Source organism: Lissotriton vulgaris, chromosome 7 (genome assembly GCF_964263255.1).
Source record: "Lissotriton vulgaris chromosome 7, aLisVul1.2, whole genome shotgun sequence".
NCBI classification, from domain to species: Eukaryota; Metazoa; Chordata; class Amphibia; order Caudata; family Salamandridae; genus Lissotriton; species Lissotriton vulgaris.
Window position 1 is genome coordinate 629,720,847 of NC_141695.1, and position 12,220 is coordinate 629,733,066.

Genomic DNA, 12,220 nt, shown 5'->3' on the forward strand with positions numbered 1-12,220 from the left:
GCTGAGAAGTGAACAAAAATATGGCAAAAATTATTTATTTACACAGCCCAAAAGTTTTACCTGGTTCACAGGAGCATTAGCTCTCTAAAGATAGGTGTCAACGTTTACCTTCTATATATTTTTCTCAACTAACATCTAGGCCATATTTACCACTTCTCTGTAGAAACCTGTGTTGCACCTCACTAAAGAAAGTCTGAAATACAGCTGTACTAAAATATTCAAACCAAGTTCCAAAGGACCCTCATTGTTCCTGTGGGCGTGTAGGTCACTCTGCCTTTTCTATGGGGTTGGAGAAGCTTGATGCAACAAAATGCATTTACAGTGGTGCTTCCTTCGAGACACCCAACAAGTAGGTCTTCGCCTAAACCACCGATGGAAACAGCATTATTGGACAGAACAAACAATATCAGTACATGGTGGATTCAGGCCTCAATAATGCTGGTTCTGCTGGTTCTCTTCTGGCATTGGATACAGGAAAACATCCGAGCTTCCCAGAGGCTACAGCTGTGGGAGGAATCGAACCTGGATTAGTTTAGGTGATTTTTATCAGATCGCTCTTCATCGCTAAGACCAGGTTCCTTATTTTCACCTCAACAATATAGGAGTGGGGTGTCCCAGAGGGTGTCTTTTTAATGCCCTTTGTATCCGTCATTGTGCATCGTTCAAGGTTGGAATCTGGCCCAATGTCCCGCTGATGACCCGCAGATCACTATGTTGGATCGCTCCCCCAGCCAGTTGTTATGAAGTTAGCAGGCTAGTGGTTGTGGGTGGAGCCTAGGGGGAACAGGAAGAGGAGGAGATGGACAGAGGAAGGGGCTGTTAGAGTAGGGACAGGAGACAGGCTGGATGTACGAGAATAAAGCTCCAGTATTGGTAATTAATAGTGTCTGTGGTTATTGGTAGCAGGATGCTACACCAATATGACAATCTCCATTGACTCGTGGATGCGCAGCACTTGTCTCAGATGAAATGGATTAATGCTGTCTGGGGCCAGGGCCTCAAGAGACTATGCATACCAGAGTAGTACTCTCAAGTTTTAACCAAAGCATACATTTTATAGGCACACAAAGTGAAAGATATGGAGGTTATCTTGCACAAGAGGTTTTCCATGAAGTCTAAAGTAGATCATGTCTCAAGAAATATATTTTCCAGCTTTCATGTTTGAGAAATAGGATCCATCCCATTCCCTCCTAGTTAAAATCTCTGGTCATAGGAGTTCAAGACTGAATAACACTAACCGTTTATAACCCGGGGGCCACACAAAATTATTCTGAAGCACAAAAGGTTGGCCTATGAAAGTAAGACATCTTTTAAACCAAGAAAGAGTGGGCAGAGTAAAATATGTTAAAGTCGGATTGAATTCATGAGCCTCAACCTACTGCAAAACGTGCCCTTCCTCATAGCACAAGAGTCATGAGGTCTTTGGACAAAGGGATGTTAAGCACCCTATATATGGGTTGTTTCTAGAAGGTTACCTGCTTATGCAATCCACTTCCTGAAAGGATCTGGAATCAATCTTCACTCCCTGAATCTAAAGATGTGTTAAGGACGCTTCAGTTTTTATAAGTTGCTCTCTTCGGTTACTCCTGGTTGTGTTGCTGGTCACCCACCAAGACCTCAGCGCATACAGACATTTCGTTAAGGAGCCGCTATATAAACACCAACCTCATCATCAAGAAGAGTTTGTGTAATTCATCTAATAATCAAAAAATCACTTAAATGAACCTGCGCTTAACTCTAGTAGCTAGTCAGGCTTAACTCAAAGGCAATGCGTAAAGAATTTATGACGCACACAAACAGTACTAAGGTGAAAACACAACATAAGAAAAACCCCAAACTAATTTAGAAAACAAGTACATTTCAAACGAAAAAATAATAAAAGAATGACAAAAATCCAATCAATGCAACTGGAGAAATTGAAAGATTTTAGTGAAAATTGCACATAGAATGCACAATGTGCCACTCGCGATTATCTAATCTGGAGGCACTAGACTTGGGGAAAGTCACAAGCTCAGGCTAAATGGTATGGAGCATGGATCAGATACAGGGACAAGGACAGTCCAGCTGAAAAGTTACATTCTAAGTCCGGCTTGAAGAGATCCATTTGTGGAGGAAGAAGCTGCAAGAAGGAGGCTGAGCATCATGAACAGTCATGGCTGTAGCCCGAAGCGTAGGTCGGATGTTGTGGACAGTTGTCGCTGTCTCTTGAGAAGTCGGTTGAGTGTCGCGGATGGTCATTGCTGTGGTCATTGCTGCAGCTTTGCATCAGCGGTCGCCCTGGGTTGTTGTTGCTGTAGCGCAAAGTGCAGATCTGAAATTGCCTGTCATTGCGGGCAGTCATTGATGGCAGGAAGAGGTAGTTCAACTGGAGCTTTGCGTTGCCTTCGTCACTGGTGATAGTTTTGGCATGAACAGGCCCATTCACGGTTGCTAGATGCCCAAACTTCAGGATTTCACCCTTTTCTTCTTTGAATGAGCTCTCACTGATGCCAACCAAGAATTCAGGACCTGGTAAGCACTTCTTGGGGGTGAGGGCTCACTCCAACAGAGGCCAGCAGCAAGGCTCAATTATATCCAGTTGCAGCAGGTCAGCTGAGTGGGTACAAGGGTTCCACTGAAGCTTGTTGTGTCCCTGTAGTTCACACAGTAGGTTAGCCAACTTATCCTTGGAGCCACTCTCTGTAGCCTTAAGTGACGGCAAGCAGGTCCAATCTTCCTTGTTCCTTGAAGTACAGCATTGCAGTACTTCAAGCAGCAGGGCAGTCCCTCTTCTACACCTTCCACAGGTCCAGTAGTGTTCTGATGAGTGACTCTGGAGATCCAATATTTATAACTGGTGCCAGCCTTTGCTTGGGTCCTACCCCTACAAATAAGTCTGGAAAGTTCTTCCCCTTCCCCTGGTCAAGGCTTCAAATTGTCTGGGGTAGCAAACGGCAAGGTAGGCCTGGTGTCTGCTTCCTTTTTGTCAGCTATAGGCAAGGCCATTTGAAGTGCACGTGAGGTTGGATACAGTTCTTCCTCATTCATCCTGTCAGGATGGCCCACAGTGGCGGCTCCTCTATAGGGGCATTTAGGCACCGCCCCCCTGCTTTCTCGCAGTGTGAGAAGGCAGAAACATAAATGGTAATAACTACCATTTGTTTCTGCCTTCTCGCATGGCGAGAAAGCTGAAGTTCCTGGTTTGGAGTGGGCGATGTCTCTCGAGGGCAGGGGGGAGTGGCTTGCCCACTGTTGTTCATACTGACTGTTTGGGAGGCCTCAGGCTGCCCATACAGTCAGTATGAACAACAGTGGGCAAGCCACCCCCCCCTGCCCTCGAGAAACACCACCCACTCTCCCTGTTCTCTATGTATGCTGCAGAATACATAGAGAAAATGACACGGGTGGGGCAGCGGCCTCACCAATCATAACGCTGCCATTGCAGCTTTGTGATTGGTGGAGGGGAGGGAGGCTGCCTGCAGCCTTCCTGGTGATGAGCGCTGCAGAATTCAAAAAGCAGGACGGCGGGAGTCGGGAGTCACGCAAAAGCGGTATGGCAAGTTTAACATTTATTTTAAATATATTTTTTGCCTTAAACCCCTCCCGCCTCTTCCCGGGGTGCAAAGACCCCATTTCCACCCCCACCACCCGCCCGTAATGCCAGCCGTGACTGCACAGCAGTCGACAGTCTAAGGGTTAAAGAAATCATGCGATCCTTAATCAAAATGACCAGACTGGATATAGAAGTTATGGGTTTCTTCTTTTGAAAACAGCAAATGCCAAGGTAGCGATCCGTTCTCTAATGTAAGTTGTGTCGCATTTGCATTTATATAGTGCATCGAACTCCTCATGAGACGCCGAAGCGCATTGCAGCAGGGACACACACCAGAAAAGAATGCGTGAAGACCAAGGCCTTGACTGTGAAAGTCTGTCAGGAGGGTTATCGCAGCGATGCATAAAAATGATGCCCTAGAGGCAGTTATTCATCAGACGCATTACATAATGATAATTGCATGTTGTCATACACTAAGGAGGCATAAATGTAGGTTTCGGTGGTAATTGCACCAAAATACGCCTCTCTGTATTTTCCAGGCCTTTGTTCACTAGCAAATGTCGTCAGGTTTGACCTGCCAAAATTAACCTCTGAGGGGGTCAGAAATGTCCGACACACTTGTAAGTGCGACAATTGTGCAAACGGGTGTCTGCTCGGTTGCTCCGACTGAACGCAGCCTCACAATCGAGGCCTAGGTCTCACGCGTGAGAATGTATGTGAATTAGTGCTGTGTGCTTTGAATGGGTGTGTGCATAGGTCTGTGCTAGCGAAGATGAGTGCATGTGTGCGCGCTTGTGAATGGATGGGTGTGAGTGCACATGTAGATGGGTGGGAGTGAGTATGTGTGTGTGGGTGCTTGTGAGGGATGGGAGGAAGAGAGTGTGCTTGTGCTTGCCCGCCCCACTACTCATCGATATTACGAGCCGCCACTGATGGCCCATCTTACCCACTCCCAAGCTGCCTTTGTGCCACTGTATGAAGTAATACACAAACCCCAACAGCAACCCCACTTGCTGCTTCACTTACCTTCACCCTGCCATTTAGAATATCTTGCGGCGATTAGACGTCTTCCGCCTCGCATTCTGGTCCACTACAGGTTTTTCCCAATTGTTGTGGAGGGTGTTTGGAACGTTTAGACTTCATTCATGGCCTGCTGGGGGTGGAACTATACGGGCAGCGTTCTAGTGCTTGCTGCCTACATAAGACGTATGTTATCTGCGATGCGGAGCAGGCACACCAAAGGCAAGCCCGCCTGCACCCGTCCACGCCAAGACTGCGCCTTGCACCATGGATGCTGTCTCATCTCCGTTAGAACTGACTAAAATTGTCAATTATTCTAGGGAGGAACTTCTGGATTTACAACAGCTGGGTGCCCTCTGCTGTCACATTGTGTACCAAGAGGTCCTGGTGGGGAAACAGCCCTATGCCTGTCCCTCTTGCAGTCTCTGCCTGACTCAGGTAGGCGATGCTAGTACCCCCATAGAAAAGAATGTATCCACTTCTCTTCCCCATGAGCACTCACTTTTAGGCTAACTTATCAATGCTAGATCCCTGATTAAAAACAAGATTGCTTTCGGGGACTTTGTCTCACTCCGTAAGCCAGACTGGATGTTCATCACAGAGACATGAGCAAGGGATTGCTGTGCTCCTGATCTTGTGGAAGCTATCCCTTCCGGATATGGCTTAGCTAGAATGGATAGGGTAGGTAGAATTGGAGGTGGGCTGGGCATTATTTACGAGGATGTCTATACTTGTCACAGCGAGACACTCACCACATCCTCTGACCTGTACCGGGCATTTTATTTTTCATTAAATATTCACCCCACTGAAAGCTTTTCTTGAGTTTTATCCTATCTGCAACCTGGATCCAGATTATCTTTCAGCCAGGACTATAGCAATCTTTTAGAACCTTACCTGGCAAGGCCTAACATTACACTGTTGGGGGATTTTAATTTCCATCTGGATAAAATCTTCTGTAAAGATACTCAAACCCTCCTGGAAACCCTGGGCTGCTGTGACCTCCCACAGTTGGTCATGAACCCCACCCATGTGGCGGGACATATACTAGATGGCATATTCTCTAACGATTCACGGATCAAGGTGGGAGAGCCCATACCTCTCTTCTGGTCAGATCATCATGCCATTCCTTTTAATCTTCAGACCTCGGTACTAGGGACTGTCTCAGCAAATAAAAGGATAATGGAGAAAAAGAGAAATCTTAGCCTTATCAGTAAGGAGGCTCTCACTGACTTTCTAAAAAATTATCAGTTCTCCATGCACCTTGATTCAAATCTAGCGGCAGCTGAACTCGCTAAGCGGCTTTTAGGAGCTATGGATACCTTAGCGCCCATTAAGGAGCACTATGCAGCGAGGAAAAAGTCCTGTGCTCCATGGTTCTCCGATAGCCTTAGAAAACTGAGGCAATCCTGCAGAAAGCAAGAAAGGATATGGCGCTCAGACTTGGCGCCAGCTGGGAGAGAGCTACATAAACAGCGCCTGAGGGAATATAAAATGGCCATTATTGAGGAAAAAGTATCATATTATTCAAAGCTTACTGAAGCCATCAAGTCTCCTAGAGAGCTCTTTAATGTTTCTAACTCTCTTATTTCTCCTCCTGTCTCTGATATGACGGATATTTCTCAAGAGCTCTTTGACAGAATGGCTGACTTCTTCCACACTTCTTTCTGAGATTGCCTTATCTGTCCCTTCTAAAGTGTCCCATTTCCACCCTAACGATTCGGTAATCACGGAGGAGGTACCTAGGCTACTTACCTTTCCTCTCGTGTGTCCAGAACTCACTGCCCTCTGAAGGTGCTAAAAACAGGAAGGTAAGTTATTGTTCCCCACCTCACTTCATTACTTAATATAGCCATCTCCCTGGGGCAGTACTCCATCCATTGGAAGACTTTGTTGGTCAAACCGCTTCTAAAAAAGCCTTCCCTGGACTCAGCAGAATTAAAGAATTATCACCCAATCTCCCCGTTACTAGTCCCAGCCAAAATTCTGAAGAAGCACTTAAATCCTCATCTGAGTGCTTATTTAAGAGATCACCAGCTCCTTGATGGCTCGCAGCATGGTTTTAGAAGCTACCACAGCACAGAGACGGCTCTAACTGCTGTATTCAACAACATCTGTGAGCAGGTCATACAACGCTGTTGGTTCTTCTTGACCTTACCGCAGCTTTTGAGACCCTGTCTCCTCTGAAGCTGGGGGAACGGCAGAAGAAGATAGGAATTGGGGGCACAGCCCACAAGCTACTTACCTCCTTCCTCAGTGATCAGGCACAGATAGTGAAAATGGGCCAATTCTACTTGGCTCTGAAGCCTCTGGTATGTGGAGTTCTACAACCCTTTTTAATATTTATGTTGCCCCGCAGGCTAAGGTTGTAAGATCCTTTGGACTGGAGGTGTTGTCCTATGCACAACACTCAAAATATGTTGTCCATCACCCACAGCACTAGGAAATCTGCAGCGAATTTTAAAAACTGTATGCAGGCAGTCTCCTCTTGGATGGTTATAATGTATCTCAAACTTAACGGGGAAAAACCGAGGTCCTGATCTTAGGAAACCAACCAACAGAACATCTGGTCTAGCGACTGGTGTCCAGACACGCTGGGTTGCTGTCCTTGTCCTGTATCCCATGGTAAACATTTAGGGGTTATGGTGGACAACTCCCTTACTATGAGCATGCAGGTTAGCAGAACAGTGTCCCCTTGCTTTGGGATCATTAAGATCCTCAGGAAAGTTTCCCAGTTCCTTTCGTTTGCCTCACAAATGCAGGCAGTGATTGCCTTAGTGATGTCATGACTGGACTATTGTAATGCCCCCTATTTGGGCATTAACAAAGGCCTGGTGCGATGCTTCCAGCTGGCACAGAATGCTGCGGCTAGGCTGGTGATAGATCTTCTGAAATACCACTCAGTCTCGGCTTCTCTTATCACATTACATTGGCTTCCTTTGGATCAAACAATTTTGTTTACGACCCTGTGCCTGACCCACAATGCCTTCTATGGTCTAGGCCCTGATTCCATCAAAGGGCTGTTCTAACGCTATACTCCAACTAAGCAGCTCAGATCGGCGAGTAAAAATTTGCTGACTGTCTCATGGTTTAAGACGGCCAGATGGGGAGGCAGGGCTTTTTCCATGGCCGCTGCTAGGCTATGAAATTCCCTCCCTTATACCCTCTCTGGACAAGTGTCACACTCCCTCTTCCGCAAGGCTTTGAAGACCTGGTTTTTTACACAGGCATCAGTTTGAGCATAGTATCTTATTTCTATACAATAGTTCCGCCGGTAGCGCCTTGATACCCTTGAGCTAAGTTTGCTTTTTACAAATCTAATATTCATTCATTCATTCATACTTACACTTTTATGTCAAAACTGGTATTAAATTTTATGTATGTATGAATGTTATTCCGTCCTTGCAGATTCTGTTGTTATCTGTAACCCTTATTTCAGTGCATTGTGGGCTATGTAGTGGCGATCATGCATTTTAGACAATTCTGACATTTCGTTCAACTCTTTTATGGTACTGTTGAATTTTAGAATAAGGTACGCTTCTCTCTGCACCAGTGCAGTTTCGACATCACCTCCTCAAGGGGTCAGTTTCATCACTGCTAGCACTGTCCGTATAAAGTCTCTTTCCATATGCTTGTTTTCCACGAAATAGGACACCATTGGGGCTGTCAAAATCAGCTTTTTAATCCTGGAGCGATGCTGTACAATTCTTTGATTGACTTGCTGGTTCGTTTTCCAATATATATTTTTGGACATTAGCATATGACTGCATAAACGATGTTTTTTGTTTTGCAGTTTGAGAAATCATTATGGATCTATTTGACAGAGTCATGCATAAATCCGATTCCCTCAACCGTATTTTTGCAAGCTGAGCAGTTGCCACATTATGGTGTCCCTCTATGGGTTTCATATTCTATTGCGATCGCAGATCTTTCTTCAGAGTGGGCGGCGCCAAGTCCACTCGTATGATACTTTAACCAATGCTTTTGTTCTTTTTCATTGTACATTGGTTGTTGTAACGAACATTGCATTGGCTCCCCCTCCATCAACGGATTAAATTCAAAACATGCTGTATCATTCATAAGGCTCTGGTTAATCTGGGCCCTTCCTACCTTGCCAAAAAATTTCTGCCCTATGTTCCCCTAGATCCCTACGTTCAGGTGTTAAACACCTTTTGGTGGTACCTCGAGTGAAAAGGGCCAGATTAGGAGGGAGAGCTCACTCTTATCTCGGGCCCCACCTTTGGAATGAGCTTCCGCTCCCCTTAAGACAGTGTTCCGAACATTTTCAGTTCAGGAAGATGTTTAAGACCTTCTTGTTCTGTCCCTGCTGATCCTGCTGGAATAGGTTGCCTCTCCTCACAGTTCTGCTTAAGTGCAGAGATACCCCTTCGGGGGTCGATTCTAGTGCTACATAAACAAATACAAATTCCAAATGTTTAAGGAGATTCAATTTTTCTGAATAATTTGGCGGAATTTGTTTGTACTGGGGCCGTATGTTGACACACAGACTAATTTGTCGACTGGCTGTTTGGGTTTTTTCATGAGTAGATTTTTTCGTGGTGTATACCATGCACTTTTGATCGCATGTTTGGGCATTTTATTAGGATATCCCCTGCATTCTAGTTGTTAACAGAATGCCGTTGCATGGATCATGAAGTCTTCCTTCCTACCACAGTTCCTCCGAATTCGTAGTAGTTGACCACATGGGAGGTTATCCTTAAAATTTCTTGGATGAGAGCATTGATAATGTAAGATGGTATTCTTGTCTGTCGGCCTACAATGCAAAGTGGTGACCAGCTGATGATCATATGGGATGACTTCTACTTCAAGGAAAATCAAACATACCTTGCTTTTAGTAATACTGAATTTGATATCTTCATTTCTTGTATTTGGTCATCCATGGAATTTTTCTAGATTGTTTTCTGAGCCATTCCACAGGCACCAGATGTCGTCTATATATCGGTACCATTGCTGGATGCGTTTCTTAAATGCAGTTGATGACAATTTTGTCCACAAATCGGGCCATGAAGTGAATGGCCATCTCTGGGGCAAAGGAACATCTCATCGCAGTCCCTTTTGTTTGAATGAAGAATGTTTCTTCAAATTTTAAATAATTTTTCTTGAGGGCTATCTCTGCCAGTTGAAGTGTAAAGTCTGTTGGCACTCGATGGGGCCTTGCTGTAGTTTCTAAATAGAATTCCATAGCTTGTAGGGCCTCTTCTTTGGGAATCTGTGTATATAATGAGACAACAGCTAATGATACCATCCTTCGGTGCTCCATATTGAATTCTTGTCCTTCTATTTTGTTGATGAAGTCTGTTGTGTCCCTTAAGTAGGAAGGTACTTCTGCAACAAATGAAAAAGGAGAGAGTATGTATTCCGTTATTATATACGTATTACTTTGAGGCTGAATCCTGTTGTCATAAATTCAAGATGCCATTCAAATGATAGGGTAGAAAGTGCTAACTGATATAAGTGACCCCAGAAAGAAGAAATACGGGAAAGGGGCCACTTATATCAATTAGCACTTTCTATTAAAACATATATCTCTCCTTTGTTACAGCCTTGAGAAAGCCCTGGTGCCAATCGCCACAGAGGGCGAAACACGTTTCGGCTGTCAATGTTTGAATTTGCACTAATAAAGATTGTCTTTTCTAAACTGGAGCAACCCTATCATTTGAATGGCATCTTGAATTTATGACAACAGGATTCAGTCTCAAAGTAATACGTATATAATAATGGAATACATACTCTCTCCGTTTTCAAAACTGTATAATTTTAAAGCTCAAAAATTCCAGAGCTTTGAGTATGTTTCCTTTGGCGTCATAAAACCTCGTGAAAACAGATATAGCTCTGGAATCCTTGGACCTTTTTTCTTTCAATTGTTATGAACTTCTGAAACAAATGGCTTAAAAAAATGTCAAGGTACTTGGCGATTGGTTTCAACACTGAGTCGCATCCGGAGATGATTGGTCTTCCGAGTGGTTCCATGAGTTGCTAATGAATTTTAGGTAGGAAGTAGATAACAGGGGTCCTGGGGTATTTTGTCTTCATGAAATTGAATTCTTTGGGTCCCAAAATACCTTGCTCCATTCCTTCTTTAGGTTTTTTGAAATTACCTCCTCAACATAACATGTGGGGTCTTCCTTAAGTTGTTGATACCATTCTTCGTTTAGGACTTGACTCCTTCCTTCCTCAGATACATTGCTTTTGGCCAGATTTCAAGGGCTCCACCCTTATTGGCGGGCTTTATGATAATTCAATTGTCCTTTTTAAAATCCTGTCTGGCTTGTTGTTTGCATTCCAGTTGACTGATAGAGGACAGCACCACCAGCTCAAAGGTCAAAATTTCTTTATGAATATTATAGGATGAAAGACCAAATTTCGATTTGTTGGCCAACCCTGAGGGTTTGGTACTTTTAATTTTGTCCTTCCCATGAAAGAAGACCTTTAGTTGGAACTTACGAAATACTTCAATGGCTTTGATCTGAAGGCTTGTGAAGTTGGTGAATTTGCTTGGGACAAAGTTCAACCCCAATTCGAGAATCGATTCTTCTTCCTTGGTCAATTGTTTGGTGGACAAGTTCACAATAGATGTTAAGTTTAAGTTTTGTAGAATTGTCATCTTGTTCTCATTTCCCATGGCTGCTGTTGTTGCAACCGAACCATGTTCTTTTGCCCGCCTTTGTCTAAAAAAGAATTCTGTATTTTTGAAGGTCCCTCTCTTGGGTCAAAATCTCCTGCTGAATCCGATGATGAAGATTCCGAGAAGGCCAGGAATCAATGTTTTGGGCTAATTTGGTAGTCTGACAGAGCTCGACGGAGTCAACCTACATGTAGAAATCGTCTTTTAGGTAAGGGTAAACAGCTTCTGTGGTAAATGTTTTGGTATCTTTTTCAAATGTTGCAGATTTAAAATTGATGGTGTTATCCTTGAAAGTTTGGATCTCTTTTTCTTTTTTTTCTAGGAGTGCCTTTGTCTGGTTAGTTAAAAAGCAGCATTCAAAGTGGTAGCCTGGTTCTTATTTGTATAACTTTCTATAAGAGGCATTTTCAAAATTGTAACTTAAAATCAGACTTCATCATTAAAGAGGATTTTAACCCCTTCGCTCCGGCGGCTATTCCGCCGAAGCGTTAAGTGGGAGGCGGGGCCGCGCGGTGGACCCATGCTCGTGACGGAACCGATCCGTCACCGGCCGAGGGTGAGCTGTGCTTGTGATGGAACGGTTCCGTCACGGCCCCGCCCGCTCTTCAGAACGTCAGCGCAGGTGCAGCACTCGCACCGCACAGGCGCGGCGAGCGAGCCGTGACGGAACGGTTCCGTCACCAGCACAGCCCACCCGAGGCTCGTGATGGAACGGTTCCGTCACCAGCATGGGAGTGGTTAAATTACAATTCATTTGAGTGTAAACAACATATTTATATCTGTGCACAATCTAGAGTTAGCACTTATTAGATGTAATAGGAAAACCCAGAGTAAGTTAATGGGAGAGTTCGGCCTTACAACAGTGAAACATGGCTTTTGGGGGTTTTCACTGCCAGGACAGGTAAAACTTAAACACATATGTCCTTCTTTTTAAATACCAAGCACCCTACCCTAAGAGGCATTAGCACCTGACTTGGGGTTGACTTAGAAGTATTAAAAAGGAAGGATTATGCCTGGCAAAGGGT

The 12,220-nt window shown here is 44.5% G+C and overlaps 1 protein-coding gene across 1 annotated transcript in view; it reads right to left on the reverse strand.

The window, feature by feature from the left end:
• LOC147702167 (polycystin-1-like) overlaps positions 1-12,220 on the reverse strand; it is a 599,895-nt gene that overhangs the window by 281,767 nt on the left and 305,908 nt on the right. The window lies entirely within an intron of this gene.